This window comes from Barbus barbus (genome assembly GCF_936440315.1).
Source record: "Barbus barbus genome assembly, chromosome: 14".
Classification (NCBI taxonomy): Eukaryota; Metazoa; Chordata; class Actinopteri; order Cypriniformes; family Cyprinidae; genus Barbus; species Barbus barbus.
Window position 1 is genome coordinate 10345391 of NC_136742.1, and position 16493 is coordinate 10361883.

General features: G+C 36.3%; 1 protein-coding gene across 4 annotated transcripts in view; it reads left to right on the forward strand.

Annotated features, from left to right (window-relative positions):
* Positions 1-16493, forward strand: part of LOC306879732 (ras-specific guanine nucleotide-releasing factor RalGPS2-like) — a 132388-nt gene continuing 115895 nt past the window's right edge. For 2 of the 4 annotated variants that reach the window (XM_079432887.1, XM_079432890.1), the window contains exon 1: positions 1-185. The gene's annotated coding sequence lies outside the window, so the exon portion shown is untranslated. The remainder of the gene's footprint in view (positions 186-16493) is intronic. The other 2 variants (XM_079432889.1, XM_079432888.1) reach the window with 2 other exon arrangements.

The window sequence follows — 16493 nt, forward strand, 5'->3', positions numbered from 1 at the left end:
GTGTCGGATCAACGGACATACACTGACACGCACACTCACTCACGCTCCTGCTGGAACATTACAGGCGTTCGGCTGTTGTTGTTGTTTATGTTGTTTATATTAGTTTGCTGGACCATCGCTTGCGGCGCGGAGTAACGGTCGCAGCATCCCCGCGCGTGCAGGAGTTGAGCACGGATCGCGAAGCGGTGAGTTTGACGCTGTTTAATTGCTTGTGATGCGCAGTGTGCTGTTATGAGCGGGATGTTAGCTAACAGGCTACAGCAGCAGCACTCCTATGATGAGATTAATAGCGACTAGAGCCGCTCTGACCGGCGACATGCTGTTAACGGACTGAAGATGCGACTGTTTAGGAAGGAATTACTGTGCATGTATGTTACTTTTGCGTGATCAACTCTCGGTTCTGGTGATACTAATCTGGGTTTTTGTGGCTGGCGTGTTCGTGTGTGTGTAATAATCTGCAGGATTAAGTTTATTCTCGTGGTTGTTGCCATTGGATCAATGCAGGATAACGGTTGCTTGTCTGGAGGGGGTTTCACGTGCCCCCCACCCCAGTCTGAATCGGGGTGTGTCTCACACACACACACACACACACACACACACATTCACGCAAACAGGTTAATTTCTCTGCTGTCATCACAAAAAAGATATTAAACAATATTCTGGCACCATTTGAAAGAGTTATATTAATGTATTATGATTTTACAGTAGGATAACTGTAGTACAAATTGTGTTTTGGTTGTAGCTATGTTATCATAGGCAATTTTAATGGAATATATGTTTAAAAGTATGTTTCGAAACCGAGAACATTTTTTTTTTTTTTTTGGTGAATCAAAATTAAATCAGTTATTATTGAACGTTTGTTATTGTTGTTGTTATTATTATTATTCGATTCCGATTCACTAGCTATTTTTCTAAAAGAAAACAAACGCTGAACTAATGCTCAGGGAACCCTGTGTGTTGGTATATTACTGTAATATTAAAGGCTAAATTTAACAAAAGAGTCAAAACAATTAAAAATGATTGCTGTTTATTTTTGATGTAATAATTAACACTCAAACATTGAGTTGTTTACAAACTAGTGCTGTCAAATGATTAATCGCGATGAATCGCATCCAAAATAAAAGTTTTTGTTTACATAATATATTTGCGTGTACTACTGTGTATATTTATTATGTATATATAAATACACTGACATACAGTATGTATTTTGAAAATATTTACATTTATATACTTTTATTCTTATTTTATATTATATATAAATATATTTAATTTGTAAACATAACATATTTTTCGTAAATATATACATGCATGTGTTTTATTTATATATACATAATACATATACACAGTATACACACACATATTATGTAAACAAAAACTTTTATTTTGGATTCGGTTAATCGCGATTAATCGTTTTACAGCACTATTACAAACATTTGCATTTCCGCTTGAACTGAGGAGGCTTCGCCAATCTGTCACGCCACATTAAACAGCGCCAAAACGGCATTTATCGTATGCATTTCATGATTAAATAGACAGAATATGAACGTTTTTGATACTTTGTTTCATATGAAAATTAGCAAAGCTTATTGTAATTATTGAGGCACTCTCCAAATTATGATTGGTGAAGTTTTGTTCAGGCATCAACAGAAAACATCAAAATGGAGATTGAATTGAGTCATCTATTGTCAACTCATTATAAATGTGTTCCAAAATCATCAATTATGATGCCCAGTTTGCCAGGGTGTAAACAGACAGTTCACTATGTTCTGAGTCACAGTGAATGTGTTTATACTGACCGTGAAAGTGACTGGTCAATAGCACTGAATCCATTCAGAGTCTTTCTGCAGTAAACTCAAGCTAAAAGACATTAATTATGTCTGCCTCAGCACTTATTGATCATGGAAATGGGACAGCCTTTCAGCATCCTTCTGTCTGAATAGAGCACTGTTATGTGATGAAATCACCCTAAATCAAAGTCATGTTAAGTAGCCTGATACTGTAATGATCAAAAGAGGAAACTAGCCACAACTCTGATAACCGGGCGGGCAGTCAAGTTTTCTGATTATATGATATGTTGGGTTATGACTAACTACGACTCATAATCAAATGTGTCAGTACAGGTTGGTTCCTTATGCATTTTGAACCTTGAATTGTTCTCTCTGAAATATGTACAGAATGAACTACTGTTTAGTTTCTTGATGCATATGGTAAAATACATAATTGACAAATGTTTTCTGTGTAAAAACACTATGATACTGTCAAAAATGGCACCTTTCGGGTACGTTTACACGAAAACAGTGTACAAAAAATGGGAACATTTTTCCTTTTGAGTTTTTGAAAAGATTTGTTTACATATGACAATGATCACTCAGATCAGCTAAATTGACTAAACCCACTGTATTATGCATAACAGTCCAGTAAAGTGTGCGTTTTCAGGCCCCCAAAATGCCATTGTTGTGTAAATGAAAGGCCAAAACGCATACAAATTGGTCCCTTTATAGTTGAAAATGGTGTTGTTTAAACACCTCTTAATTGCAAATCATAGTGCCGTTGTATTCTATGCTGGCATGTCGTTAAAAAATAAGTAATAATTATTGCATTCTCAGTGTTGCCACTAGGGGCACTGTCACAGTTATTAGTGTTAAATTCTTCTTTTACTGTGAGATTTTTCATTATGGTGGAGCAATAATTCGAGAGTATCACGGTTAGGTTCAGAGGAAAGCACGCACATGCATTGTCAAGTCGAGTCAAAATTTATTTCTATAGCACATTTAAAACCCTTATGCGTTCTTCGGGGTCTTTTTGACCCGCAAACGACGTTTGTTGAATTTGTTAAAAATGTTCTCTTGGTCCAAATGGCATGAGACTTTGTACAGTGGTCAACACTTTCTAGATCTACAAATAATAACAAAAATTGGAACGATATCTTGATTTTTTTTGTTAGTGTGAAAAAAGTTACACTTATGGTCTTCGGGGTCTCTGGAGACCCTGCATAGAAAATGGACAAAATTCATCCTCAAAATCAGAAACAGCACAGAACACACATGTACAGAAATGCAGTGGCACACTTCCAACAATTCAAAAAACATCCACAATGCAAAATGATCATGCTCACACGCGCACACACGTGCACACACACACACACACACACACACACAGGGGAATAAATTTGTGAAACTAAAAAAAACTGCTCTCTTATAATTTGTCCAAAATAATCCAAAATGCAGAGCCACCACAAAAATAAATTGGTGACACTGACACATCGACAATACACACACACACACACACACACTCATGCACACACACACACTTACACTTAAAATTATATGAAAAACAGATGATTGAAATAAGTGATAAATCTAAAGACTCCAATTTTTCTCTTTGTAACCTCTTGTTCAGGTTTGATTCTAATCATAATGTAACATTATTGAAAAACTGATTATTTTTCAGATCTAAAAACGCAAAACTTTGACAAAGTAATTTTTATTGTTATAATTGTGATTTCATAATATGTAGATATGAATCCAACTGAAAAAACTTGTGAAAAGACATCTTTCATTTGGTCAAATAGCAAATAGTGGAGCTCTGTAGCCATCTACTTGTAAAAATTATAATTTTTTATTTTAAAACTGCAATTTCCAAAAGATGTGCAAAAATTTTTACCCTAAACCATGTCAAAAGATCCATGTTATCCCCACGAATGAAAGTTAGACATGTGGGTCTTTTATAAAGTGAATTTGTACTGCTGTTTTTTTGTATAAAAACCTATATAAAAATATTTATTTATATAAATTAAAAAAATATTATAAATCCTCCAAAAACTACACACATGTGGAGTAAAAACTTTAATAAACAGAGTAAAATTACATTTGTTTAAAAAATAATTAAATACATTTTGTTGCCTGGGGAGACCCCAAAGACCATGAGTGCACAACCCAAAATGAAGACCGCATAACGTGCTGTACAATAAAATATAGTATATAAAAAGCATAAAAGAAAACATGCATCATATGAAAAAAAAAACGCATAAAATAGAATCAGAGCAAATTGACATCAGAGCCTTAACTAACATTAATCAAAAGCCTGAGAAAACAAATAAGATTTGAGGACAGACTTAAAACTAGCTAAGGAGCAAGTCTCACATTTACAGGCAAACTATTCCAAAGTTTAGGGCTGCAGCTGAAAAAGCCCGACCACCCTTGGTTTTACAGCGACAACGTGGGGCACTTAAGAGAAGCTGATGATTAGACCTAAGTGTTCTTTGAGGAGAGTAAGGAATCAGAAGGTCACTGATGTATTTAGGTGCAAGGCCAGATAAAGCCTTGTACACAAAGACAGCTATTTTAAAATCAATTCTAAACTTTACAGGAAGCCAATGTAAAAACGCTAGAATTGGAGAAATTGACCCCTCTTTTTTGTTCCAGTAAGCAGCCTCGCTGCAGCATTTTGGACAACTTGGAGACGAGAAATTGCCGTTTGAGGCAGGCCACAATAAAGGGAGTTACAGTAATCCAGGCGTGATGTTACAAACGCATGGATTACAGTCTCCAAATCTTTGTGGAGCAACGACTGTTTCAGTTTAGCAATTGATCTCAGATGGAAGAAGCTGCCCTTTACCACTGCGCTAATTTGTTTCTCAAAGTTGAGTAACGAATCGAATGTAACTCCAAGATTTCTTACATAGTGTTGAACACTGGCAGAGAGAGACCCTAAATTGAAAACGGATGAAGTCCTAGAGTGGCCTAAAATCAGAATTTCACTTTTGCTTTCGTTTAATTGTAGAAAATTATTAGCCATCCAGCCTTTTATCTCCTCAAAACAGTTGTAAAGCACATCCAAAGAGTCACTGCTGTCAGTTTTAGCTGGAAGATAGATACCAGAGATCGTCTTCCTATTGGGAGATGAGAGGGACTGTATTATATGCTATTGGAGAAAATGTAACTGTCAACTTGGGTCAAGTATGCCTTTTATAATCAATCACATTTTAGTTTTTTTGCACCCAAAAGTATTCTCGTAGCTTCATAAATTACGATTGAACCACTGATGTCACATGGACCATTTTGTCGATGTTCTTGGTACCTTTCTTGACCTTGAACGTGGTAGGACCCTTGCTGTCTATGGAGGGTCAGAGAGCTCTCAGATTTAATAAAAAATATCTTAATCTGTGTTCCGAAGATGAATGAAGGTCTTACGGGTTTGCAACGGCATGAGGGTAATTAATGACAGAATTTTCATTTTTTTGGTGAACTATCCCATAAATGGACAGAAAACATAATCGGAGTAAAGATCAGAACATTACTGTGCTTTGGTGTGGATGTTAATATAGTTATTGTTAGGGCTGGATGATAAATCGATTTTATCGATTAACTGGAATGTGTTACGTCGACTTGTTTGAATGAAAATCGGTTTTCTCTTTAACATCCGCTGACGCTCCCCTCTGGGCTCCCAGTTCCGAATGGGCTCAGCCCTCCCCTCGCGTGTTTGCCATATAGGTTGGGCCGATAGACGATGGCTGATAGACATCACAATGTTAAGCCGGCATCGTGATCCCCCGCAATCCGCCGCATCCCAATACCGTGTACGGAAAGAAAATGACTTGTACTACGGAACTCCTTAAAGGGAATAAATACGAGATGGGAGGAAAATATATATTTCAATACTTTCTTTCGCAGTTTTATCATCAGGCAATCATCAGGGAGCAGCTATTATACCTGGCATTGAAACTGCTTTTGAATGTACGATCGGTTTTTAGTTTCACTTTCACTTTGGAAATTTGCGATCGCATGTACTCTGTTTATACTATGGAGCCGCAGTACTTACCACACATTTTAACAAGAATCTTGTTTATTACAAGATTTGTTTCTTAGGCCATAATGCCCAGCCCTTGTTATTGTTATCGTTCACGCTCTTAGCATGAACTGAGTGACCTTAGCCTTCTCGAGTCAAGAACTGAGGTTGTTGTCACTACAAGAATGCATGCAAAGTAATTTGACCATGTGTTTGCATTGAGTTGGCCAAGCATTTGCACACCTGTGTAGAGTATTTCCGGCCTAAAGGAGAAGTATCAATGTCTTTGAGTCGCTCTGTTAATCAGATCACAACTGAATGCAAAGGTTCAATCTCCTTTATTAAATTTAGCTTTTGGTTTTATGGGCCTCTGATGAGTATTAGCAGTGTTATTGTATTATCTGTCAGGATTGTTTATAGTTGAAGTCAGCATCTGGCATTGCTTTATTCCTCATAAACACTTTCGCTTCATCACTCTCTTGCTTTCCCTCTCCCTTTCTGTCTGTCTGAGCACTTCCTGTCTACATAAGAAAGCTTTGTCCTTTTCAAACTACTGCAAGGCAGATCCTAGTGTTGCTTGGAGCTGAAACACTGCTCCAGTTCAGCTGTTTCTTAGATGGCTGCACAGGTGGGATTCCTTTCTCTTTCTTTTTGTTGATCTCTGTCTTCCTTTCTGACTTCACGGTGTTTTTAGGGCTGGACTATCCTGAACTCATGCAGTGTAAGAGTGTTTTGTAGGGATGCACAATATATCACGATGGTTATCAGCCATTGTTATGATTATTTATTAATAAATGATAATAATTATTGTGATATAAATATTTTTATTGGTTATTTTAATGGTATTTTTTGGAATCAGTCGGTATGGAATATTTGAGTTTTTGATTAGTTCTAGATTCATTCTACCATTATTTAGCACTAATTAAAGCAAATTATTTCAACAGTTTATTTATAAATAGCCTTGTCAATATTTAATACTTTACATTATAATGTAATGTTAATAAAGCCTAAATTGACTTTATCGCAACTTCAGTTTGGCATCCCAAATGTGACAGATTTGAGTTTGTATAATTATTTTATTTTATTTTATTAAAATATAAATTTTGACTGCATATAACATGGAATAAAATGAAAATAATTAATGCTGCTGAGGTACAGTTATCTAGTTGACTATTAATGAGTTAACCTTGGAAGCCACTGATAGAAGAGTTTAAAAGTGATAAACAATCAGTTCAATATTTAATTAAATTACATTTATTTTTAGGAAAAGTGTGTTCATTATAATATGTTTTAAAATGGTTTCAATAAATGTAGTTTCATAAATTTATTTATTAATTTTTAAAGACTAACAACAACAAAAAAGTTACAGGGAGACTATATCATAACAAACATACTGGCACAGATTAGAGAAAATGAAAATTAATTAATAATGAAATGGCCAGTGGACATTGTGGCAGGGTAAATAAAAATATGAATTACTTCCCTGACCAGGCCAGCAGAACAATCTTTATTGACATCAGCCCAGTTTCTTATGACACTTAAATCTTGAAACTGATTTACCTAGTTTACCTAACTGAACACAGTCTCCATTGACGTGTCTTGTTAAATGCGAGAACTGACCTTGTGCTCTCTGCTTTACAAAAGAAATGCGATTATTCACAGATTACATTTGTGAAATGGGACCCCCTGCTCCACAAGGGCCTACCTTTCCTCTTTGTGTGTGTGTGTGAGGATTGCAGGTCTTGTTCTGCTTTGCTTCCCTGCTCAAATGACAGGGGTTTTCTGAAACACAAGCCTCGTAGGATAGGTGTGTGTGCAATCGCTCACTGGAATGAGCCCTCACGTTTACATTTTGTCCATTGGTGATTTCGTAATGTGCATAAATCGCTCTTCTTTGCATGCGTCTCATGTTCGGACGGCACATAATGGTGTGTGCTGTAGGGAGAACCAGAAAGGATGTGTATATTTTAAGTTGCGGGGTCATTTGAAGCCTTTTTCCTAACATCTGTTGCAGGCCATGCATTTGCGGGCACGTGCGTCTGTCTCTGTGACTATTTGTGTTTCTGCTGTTGGTCCTGTAGACTGTGAGGTTAAGCAGAGAGACTCTTTAATTAGTCTTATGATCAGGGTATCTCTAGTTAGACATTATGGCAGCTGTTTCAGTAGTCTGTTGCGCCCCAGACTCCCTGTAACTTAAGAATTGACCGGTGTCTTTGCATTACTGCAGTGATTACTAAGTTGTCCACAAATGGTTGCCGTTTCCATTTTCATCTGTCAGTAGAATTGGCTTTTATGGGCTGTGCATAACTGCAACTGTGTAATTTAGAGGACTGTTCAGAGACCTGTAGTTATAGTGAGGCTAACAGTGCAGATTATAGAAGTTTCTTCATGAGTGCTTTTACGGCTGTTTCAAAGGAATCATGGGATATGTTTGCTGTATTAAACTACCATACTACTCTTTTTATGGTATGTTGTAGTTACACTGTGCTCACACTCCGCTTTTGTGAAAATAAACAAATAAATAAATATATATATAACTATATTATAACTAAGAGGAATACTATATCCCACAATGCTATGTACTTGACCTTTCCTTGACATTGAAAAATTTGAACAATCCTATTGTTGGAAAATTTGAGGGTAGGAAGATTTTTTGAAAGAAGTCTCTTATGACCACTAAGGCTGCATTCAATTGTTAAAAAATGCAGGAAAAGCATTAATTTTGTGAAATATTATTACAATTTAAGTAGTGGTATTGTTGTACATAGATAACTAAGATAGACAGATGATTTTTTTCTATTTTTTCCCAAATAGAAAATTGTTGAAAATACTAAGTTATGTATTGTGTATCGCATTTCAGCCTAAAAATTTGGATATATTTTTTTTTTGTTCATATCGTCAAGCCCTATTTATAATAACAGTGTTATGTTTTATTATATTTTAAAATATTTTTAATTTTTTTTCTCATGATTTTTAGAAGAATAGAAGGCACAACATTTATTTGAAATGGGAACCTTTTGTAAAAGTTTTTGCTGTATTAAAGTATTAATTTTTAATTTTTTAAAATTGTAATGACCCCAAACTTTTGAATTGGTGATATAAATAATTTGCTTTATTTTAAGATGTACAACTCTCTATTTCATTATGCAGTTTTGTAAGTGAATCATATATTGATTCACTAACCACTGATTCATTCAGTGAAAGATTCGTCAGAGTGATTGAAACGGGTAACTCCTGAAGGGCCATTCCGTCAGTGAGTGGCAGTAAAAAAAAAAAAAGGCACCTTGAGCTTGTGAGTGTTTTTAAAATATTTACTAAGAAAACGATTCATAAAAGTCATGGTATGCTTGTTTTTGCGTGCAGCCTGGAAAGTTTGTCTATAAAGGTTTTCTTGTCAATATTTTGTTGTACATGGTCTGTGAACTATTGGTATTTAACAGGCCACACTTGCTTTTGGCTATTCAAAACAATAAGGCAGTAACTGCGCAGTAAGTGAATTCAATAGAAACATAAATGGTACTGACATCAGCATTTAGCATTTGTTTTTAAATTGGGTTGAAACTACATAAAACTGGCCTTAAATGAAAACATTAACTGTAACCATGTGAAATTAAAGGCGAAACTGCATAGTTACAATCCAAACAACACAATCAACACACATTCAACAGTCAAAACTAGTTCGGCACGATTAATCGAATGCGATTGTCATGCACATCTCGTCAGTATAGCCGGTTCTGTGATTAGTAGTAAATCTCCATCACCTGCTTTCAGATGGAGCGGCATTTACTACACAGAGCCGTAGTTCTCTGATAAGCTACGCAAAAAAACGCAGATGATATAATCGTACGATTATGAAATCGAAGAAATCGTTCGCGTAGCTTCTCAGTGAACTACGGCTCTGTGTAGTAAATGCTGCTCCACCTGAAAGCACGTGAAAACACCACATTTAATAACATGTTTTTACTCCAAACTCACTTCATAACGTCAGCCGAGTGTTGAAATAAATCGTTCTATGAGATGATGTGGCTTCTTACACAGAATAAGGCACGCAACACATTTCATAGTATTCTAAGCAGTGATAAAGGCTATGTCGATTAGCATTGCTTTATATATATATACTTTATTATAATGATAAGAACTCAGATAAACCATATATTGCCGTAGACGTGTGTTTATTAGTCACATTGAATCAATGAAAGCATTTAAATCTTCTGTTTATTCATCTGCAGCGATAGGCATTTCCTGGATTTCTTCTGCAGGGCATGTTTGGAGTTTCTGCGGGAGAGCACCCTCTGGTCTTCGGATGGATCCCTAGTAAATATGTAATTAAAAAATGCAAAATGCTAGATAAAAAATAGGACATCACTCGCTGGTAACATAATAATGTTATGTGACAAAATGTTTATTGTTGTATACGTCATATTGTCAATCGTGAAATGACCTGTCAATCATCTTGTCATATTGATGCTTGAGACGAAGCAGTAGATTATTGGTCTGATCTGTTGCGCAATGTGCAGTATTCAGTGCTAATATAGCCATGGATTAGTTTTTTGGGTAGCAGTCACGACCGCCTGTTGGATAACAGCTGATATTGTTTTGTAACAGAAACCTCTGAAACTCGCAGTCTTTCACTCTTGTTCTCGACTGACGTGCTAGTTTCCAGGGTAACGTGAGCGCCAGTCGTGCAGTTGGCCCACAGAGGAAGTGAGAGGTGATGAGGGCCTCTCAGAAGTGTCTTGTCTGTCTGCCACACTAGTTACCAGAGGCCCATATGACCTCACAAAACACCTTCACGCTGATCTCAGAGCTCCTTTGTCTCATGATTGTCATGGAATTTTAACCAGCTGTCGGTCAGTGTCATCTGTTACATCTTTAAGGTCTGTCACGCTTAGTTTGACAGAACAAATCACGTGAAAGTATAAACTGCTTACACACCATTTAGCCTACCTTCTCTGACAGAAGTTTTCATATTTGAATCAAAAGAAATGTTTGCATGCCGCTAAGCTATCAACACTGTAATGAGCATAAAATGTGCAACACAGATATTGTGTAAAAAGTGATGCTTTTTTGTTGATACTTTGTTTAAATGTTAGCATGTTGCTAAGCTAATGGTACTGTTATAAGCATACAATGCACAGCACAAAGACTGTGTAAAATACACATTTTACACTGAACTTTTTATTGAGGCTTCTGTTTTTTTATTTTCTGTATGTTATTAAGCTAACGACACTCTAAGCATAAAAAAGCATAAATAATGTATAAAATAACACATTAAAACTTCTGTTTCAGTTAGCATGATGCTAAGTTGACGGTACTGTAATAAGCATAAAATGTGCAACCCAGTTATTGTGTAAAATGTTTTTCTGTTGATACTTTGTTTAAATGTTAGCATGTTGTTAAGCTAATGGTGCTGTAATAAGCATACAATGCACAGCACAAAAACGTTTTATTGCGAGTTCTGTTTTCTGCATGTTGTTAAGCTAACGGCACTCTAAGCATAAAATAAAGCATAAATATTGTATAAAATAACACATTTTTGATACTTTTCTGTTTCTGATGTTAGCATGTTGCTAAGCTAAAGGTACTGTAATTAGCATGAAATGCATCACAAATATTGTGTAATTTTTTTTTGCTCAGCTTTTTTATTTATAGTTTTCTGTTTCAGATGTTAGCATGCTGCTCGCTAACAACAAAAGCATAACAAGCATAAATCCGAGCACAATATTGTGCAAAATTATAAATTAAGGCTGGCTGATATAACGAGTGCGATTGTCATGCACATCTGGTCAGTAAAGCCGGTTCCGTGATTAGCGGTAAATCTCCATCACCTGCTTTCAAATGGAGCGGCATTTAATACACAGAGCCGTAGATCACTGACAAGCTACGCAATATTGCGTTCATTATCGAAGGTGATTCATCTGCGATAATGAACGTGACATTGCGTAGCTTGTCAGTGATCTGCCGCTCCATTTGAAAGCAGATGATGCAGATTTACCGCTAATCACGGAACCAGCTTTATTGACAAAATGCGCATGATCATGGCGTTCGATATATATCGCCCAGCCCTATTATAAATGTTTATTGACAAATTATAAATGTTTATTTTCATTGATTGACATTCTCTCACTTCGTCCATCATAAGCATTTACATTTATTTATTTAGAAGAAAACACTGTTAAAAAGTAGCTTGCATATGAGGAATATCACAAACAATCTCTCACAGAGCTAACAATATTTATAGTGTACAATTTCAAGTTTTTTAGAAAGCTAGATTAGGAAACAAATGGACACAAAAGAACAATTGGATTCATTTTTTAGCTTGCCACAATTTGTTCTTTGCTTCTTCATGAAGAAAACACATAATCCTGGCTCAGAATTTATGTTAAAAAAGTATCTTACAAACTAGGTTACCTAACTTTTGGGACAGTTTTTAAGTCAGGAGATCACTGTCTGTGTAGGCAGCTCACTATGTTTTGGAACTGAGCAAGAGCAAATGGTCTTCACTGATGATTAGTTTAGTTAAACCATGTTTTGTTCTACCACAAACTGAGTTTAAATTATGACATATGGACTGATGACGGCGTCACTCAATGGCACATTCACATGGTCTCCTGACATTGACCTCAGGCACCACTGTACCTTTCATTTGTTTGTTCGTTTAAGAGAGCACTTAAAATGGCATGTGTTAGTGCAATTTATCTATAACCTTTCATCTAGTTTTTGGTCACCTTGTATGGTCAGTTGCATGCATGTGAGACCGAGGAAGAGTGCGTGTGATCCTTGTTTGGTTATGTGTGGGATCTTGTCTCTTTCATAGCATCCTCACTCGGGATGGTTTTGATCAGTGGTTCTCAACTGGTTTTACTTCAGGATCCAGACTTTCTGTGACCCTGTACAGACCTGTAAATCTCTATCTGAGAACCACTGGGTTTGATACACCCTAGTTTTTGTTTGTGAGTGTGTCTATGGGAATGAGAAGAGTTGATGACTGTCAGCTGAAGAAGATGATTGTGTGCAGATTTTGCATGATGCTTTGTCAGATGGGTAGGGATGGGTATCGTTTACATTTTATCGATACCGATACTGCTTATCGATACCGGTACTTATCGATACTATTTGGTGCAAAAAAGATATGATGTGAAAAGTTGTTGAAAATTTCAAGTTATTTTATTACTGCTGAACTTTAGCAACTGTATTAAAGTTCTTCAGTCAGGAGCAGGGAGTTATTTTTCTCTTTGTGTTTTATTTTATTAACATTTAAAGGAATAGTTCATCCATGAATGAAAATTGTCATCATTTGCTCACTCTCAATTTGTTTTAAACCTGAGTTTCTTTCTTCTGTTAAACATAAAAATTATTTTGAAGAATGCATTAATTAACAGCATTCTGTCCCTTTAAGAGCTGCACACATCTGTTTCTCTGGTTACTTGCACTTTAGATATAACTAACTGTGTTTATATGTAAACCTTGTATGTTTTTGACAGTATTAGCGCAATCAGACGATAACTAAGATAACCAAGTAATCATGTGCTGTTTGACCGGCCTTTAGTGTAACTTCCGCACGCTTCAGTGTACGCGCTCTGAATAACTTTTGTTATTCCTTTGTTCACTATTACTCTACTGCATATATTGCATCTGACACTGGTGTGGCTTTTAGTTTTGTAACGTGAGCCCAAACTTTCAAACGTTTCACTCTTGCCGCGATGACTGATTGCACGCAAACACACACCGCACATGCGCACGGATATCACACGCATGTCGAGCAAACGACGGCCACATCATTCAGTGAAGGAAAATGACACGCAACAGCTTCTAATTCGTCATTAACATTGAAGTATACGGAGATGAAACAACGCAAGTATCGATAACAGTATCATTTGTCCTGAAGCTTACCGGTAGTCCGGTATTGACCCAATTACGTACCGGTCCAAAAAAATACCGGTTCTCTCTGTACCCATCCCTACAGATGAGTCAATGGCAATTAAGATGTCTATGATAAAGAAAAGGAAATAAATCTAGTTTTTTTTTTGATAAACTAAACTAATAGATCTGGACAAAAAGTTATCAGTGGATATCAGCTGTATATGTGTATAAAAATATACGACTTTGTCTCCCGTAAAAATACAAAAAAATAGATCAGTAAATAATTTGGAAAAAAAAAAAAGATAATCATAAGAGATATATTTTGGTCATTCTATGTATGAATTACATTTGTAACTTCTTTTTTTTTTTTTAAGATCTGGACAAAAAGATATCAGTGAATATCAACGTCTGTGTGTGTATAAAAATATGCGACTGTACGGAATGCGGTTTTGTTGACCTATATCTGAAGCACCAGGTGAAAGAGATGGATGTAAAGAGAGCAGTGAACGGCTATTTACATGAAGGCTGTGCTGAATTTCTCTAATATAGGTCAAAGCTACCAAAACTGGTGCTTGTTGACTGCAGAGATCGTCTCTTGTTAGCTCCCAGTCACGGCAAACATCGACATCAAAATGCAAGTTTCTCTCTCACCTCTCAAACAAGATGTTTAGGAAGAGATCACATGACTTAACTCTTGAGCACAAACCATGTCACAATTGAGCAAGTTGGTGAGAGCTAGCTTCCCCTCTCTCACCGCACACTCACGCGCACACATACATGTGCTCGCTTGCTCACAGCTGTGTGGGGTGTGTGTTTTGGTGTGTACTTCAGAAGAACGGGAGTGCCTGTAACAGGAGGGCCGCTCTTTCTTGTTCTTACTCACACACCCAGTGACATGTCAACTTTGGCCCACTGTCTTCTGTCCTACATGAAAACAAACATCTTTTGTATTGGACTTCTGTGTTGGGGAAATGTCAGTCCATTATCAACATGCAACACTGGTGCTGTTTGTGCGCTTTTTTAGCAGAAGTAGGTCTCCTCTGGTGTGTAATGATATGGATAGTCCCAGGTGACAAACCCACACACTGCACACACATCGTCATGAACCGTTTGGTGCAGATTATGCATAAAAATGGCAAAACAACATGCTCCAATCTAATTGGTTGACTTTGATATTGGTGCTCATTATTAAAGTGCTCATTTTCATCACACTGCTGGGATACATAGTCAGAGGAGGAACTGGTACCTGGATCTGGAATTTATGAGGTTCATGACATCAAATTGAAGGGGATTTCAGAATTTTAAGAGAATTTATAGAAATTAAATGAGAAATCTTTGAAGGATTAGAGGATGCACTACATTGTTGCGATTATTTACATCTGGCCTGATTTTATCATGCTTGTTGTCATTTCCAGAAGAATATTGATATGTCATTCCTTTTGTGTGTACACTACTTTTCTATAATTTTTTTATAAAATGTTTTTGAAAAAAGTCTCTTATGTTCACAAGGCTCCATTTACTTAATGCACACTCGCAGAGCACATACATAATGCCAGGTTCAGTATTGCGTATGCCTATTTTTTCCGCGCTCATGTTAACAGATTGCGTGTGCCGTACACAGTTGCGGTCCAGCAGTGCGTTCCAGGAGCGGTGCGTCTGCAGAAGTGCAGAGATTGTTTCCACTGCACGCGCTGAATTAAAGTGACTGCGCTTTGTTTGCTGTAAATATGAACATGGATTGACACAAAAATGAAAGCACAGTCAGTGCTGCTTCTGCACCGCTTACATGCCACGCATGGACTGCATACGCACTGCAAACGGAGTATGTGTGAACCAGGTGTAAAAGGCCACCTCACATACAGCTCACGAAATCAGGCTTGTGCTGTTTGTAGGCTATAATATGCAACAATTGCACGATTGTCAAAACAAAAATGCAGTGCATGATCAAACATTTAGGTGAGATATATATTTTTGAAAAATGTGTGGGGCTCCACCCCTTCAAATTAAAAAATCCCCTCTCACAAGAGTCACCTAAGAGGGGAATTAATTTACAAAAATGAAATTCAGGCCCTGAATAAATGTCTAAAAATCTTGGATCATCTCTTTAAATAATTCTACATGATAAAAAGAATGCTTTAAAAAGATCGATATCGGTGATTGTATCGGCAGATGCTACCTTCTGTGATCGGTGATCGGCCTCAAAAATCCTGATCGGAGCACCCCTCTGTCTCCAGAGTCACAAACCATTCTAATATGCTAATTTGCTGAAACATTTCTTATTATTATCAATGTTAAAAATGATTGTGGCTGACGTTTTTTTCAAAAAATATATTTGTGTGTAATTATATTTTATTCTAATTAATTACACAACATGGTCATTCTAATTAACCACCTATTAATCACACATGACTGAGAAATCTATAGAAAGAAGCCATTTTTAGGCTACATGAGAAAACCATGAAGTGCATATTACAAAAATAGCTTTTGAAATATATTTTTTTCTATTTTCATGTTTTTTTTTTTTTTTTTTGTTAATTGCGTTACAATATTAATAGGTTATTTTTTTCATAACTAATTAATTAGATTAAGATGTTAAATCGACAGCCATAAAATACATATTAGCAATTGTATTTCTAGAATCAATAGTAATAATTTAGATATTTATCATTAAATATGTATATATTTTAGGGGTGACCCCCGAATAGACAAAGATTCGATGCTTCGATTGGAGGAGCCTGTTTCGACTCCCAATCTCAGTCAAATATTCGCGGGGTGTTATGATTTTATTTTGGAAATATGGTGGTGCTTATATCTTTGATTTCACATAAAACTACCTCACATAA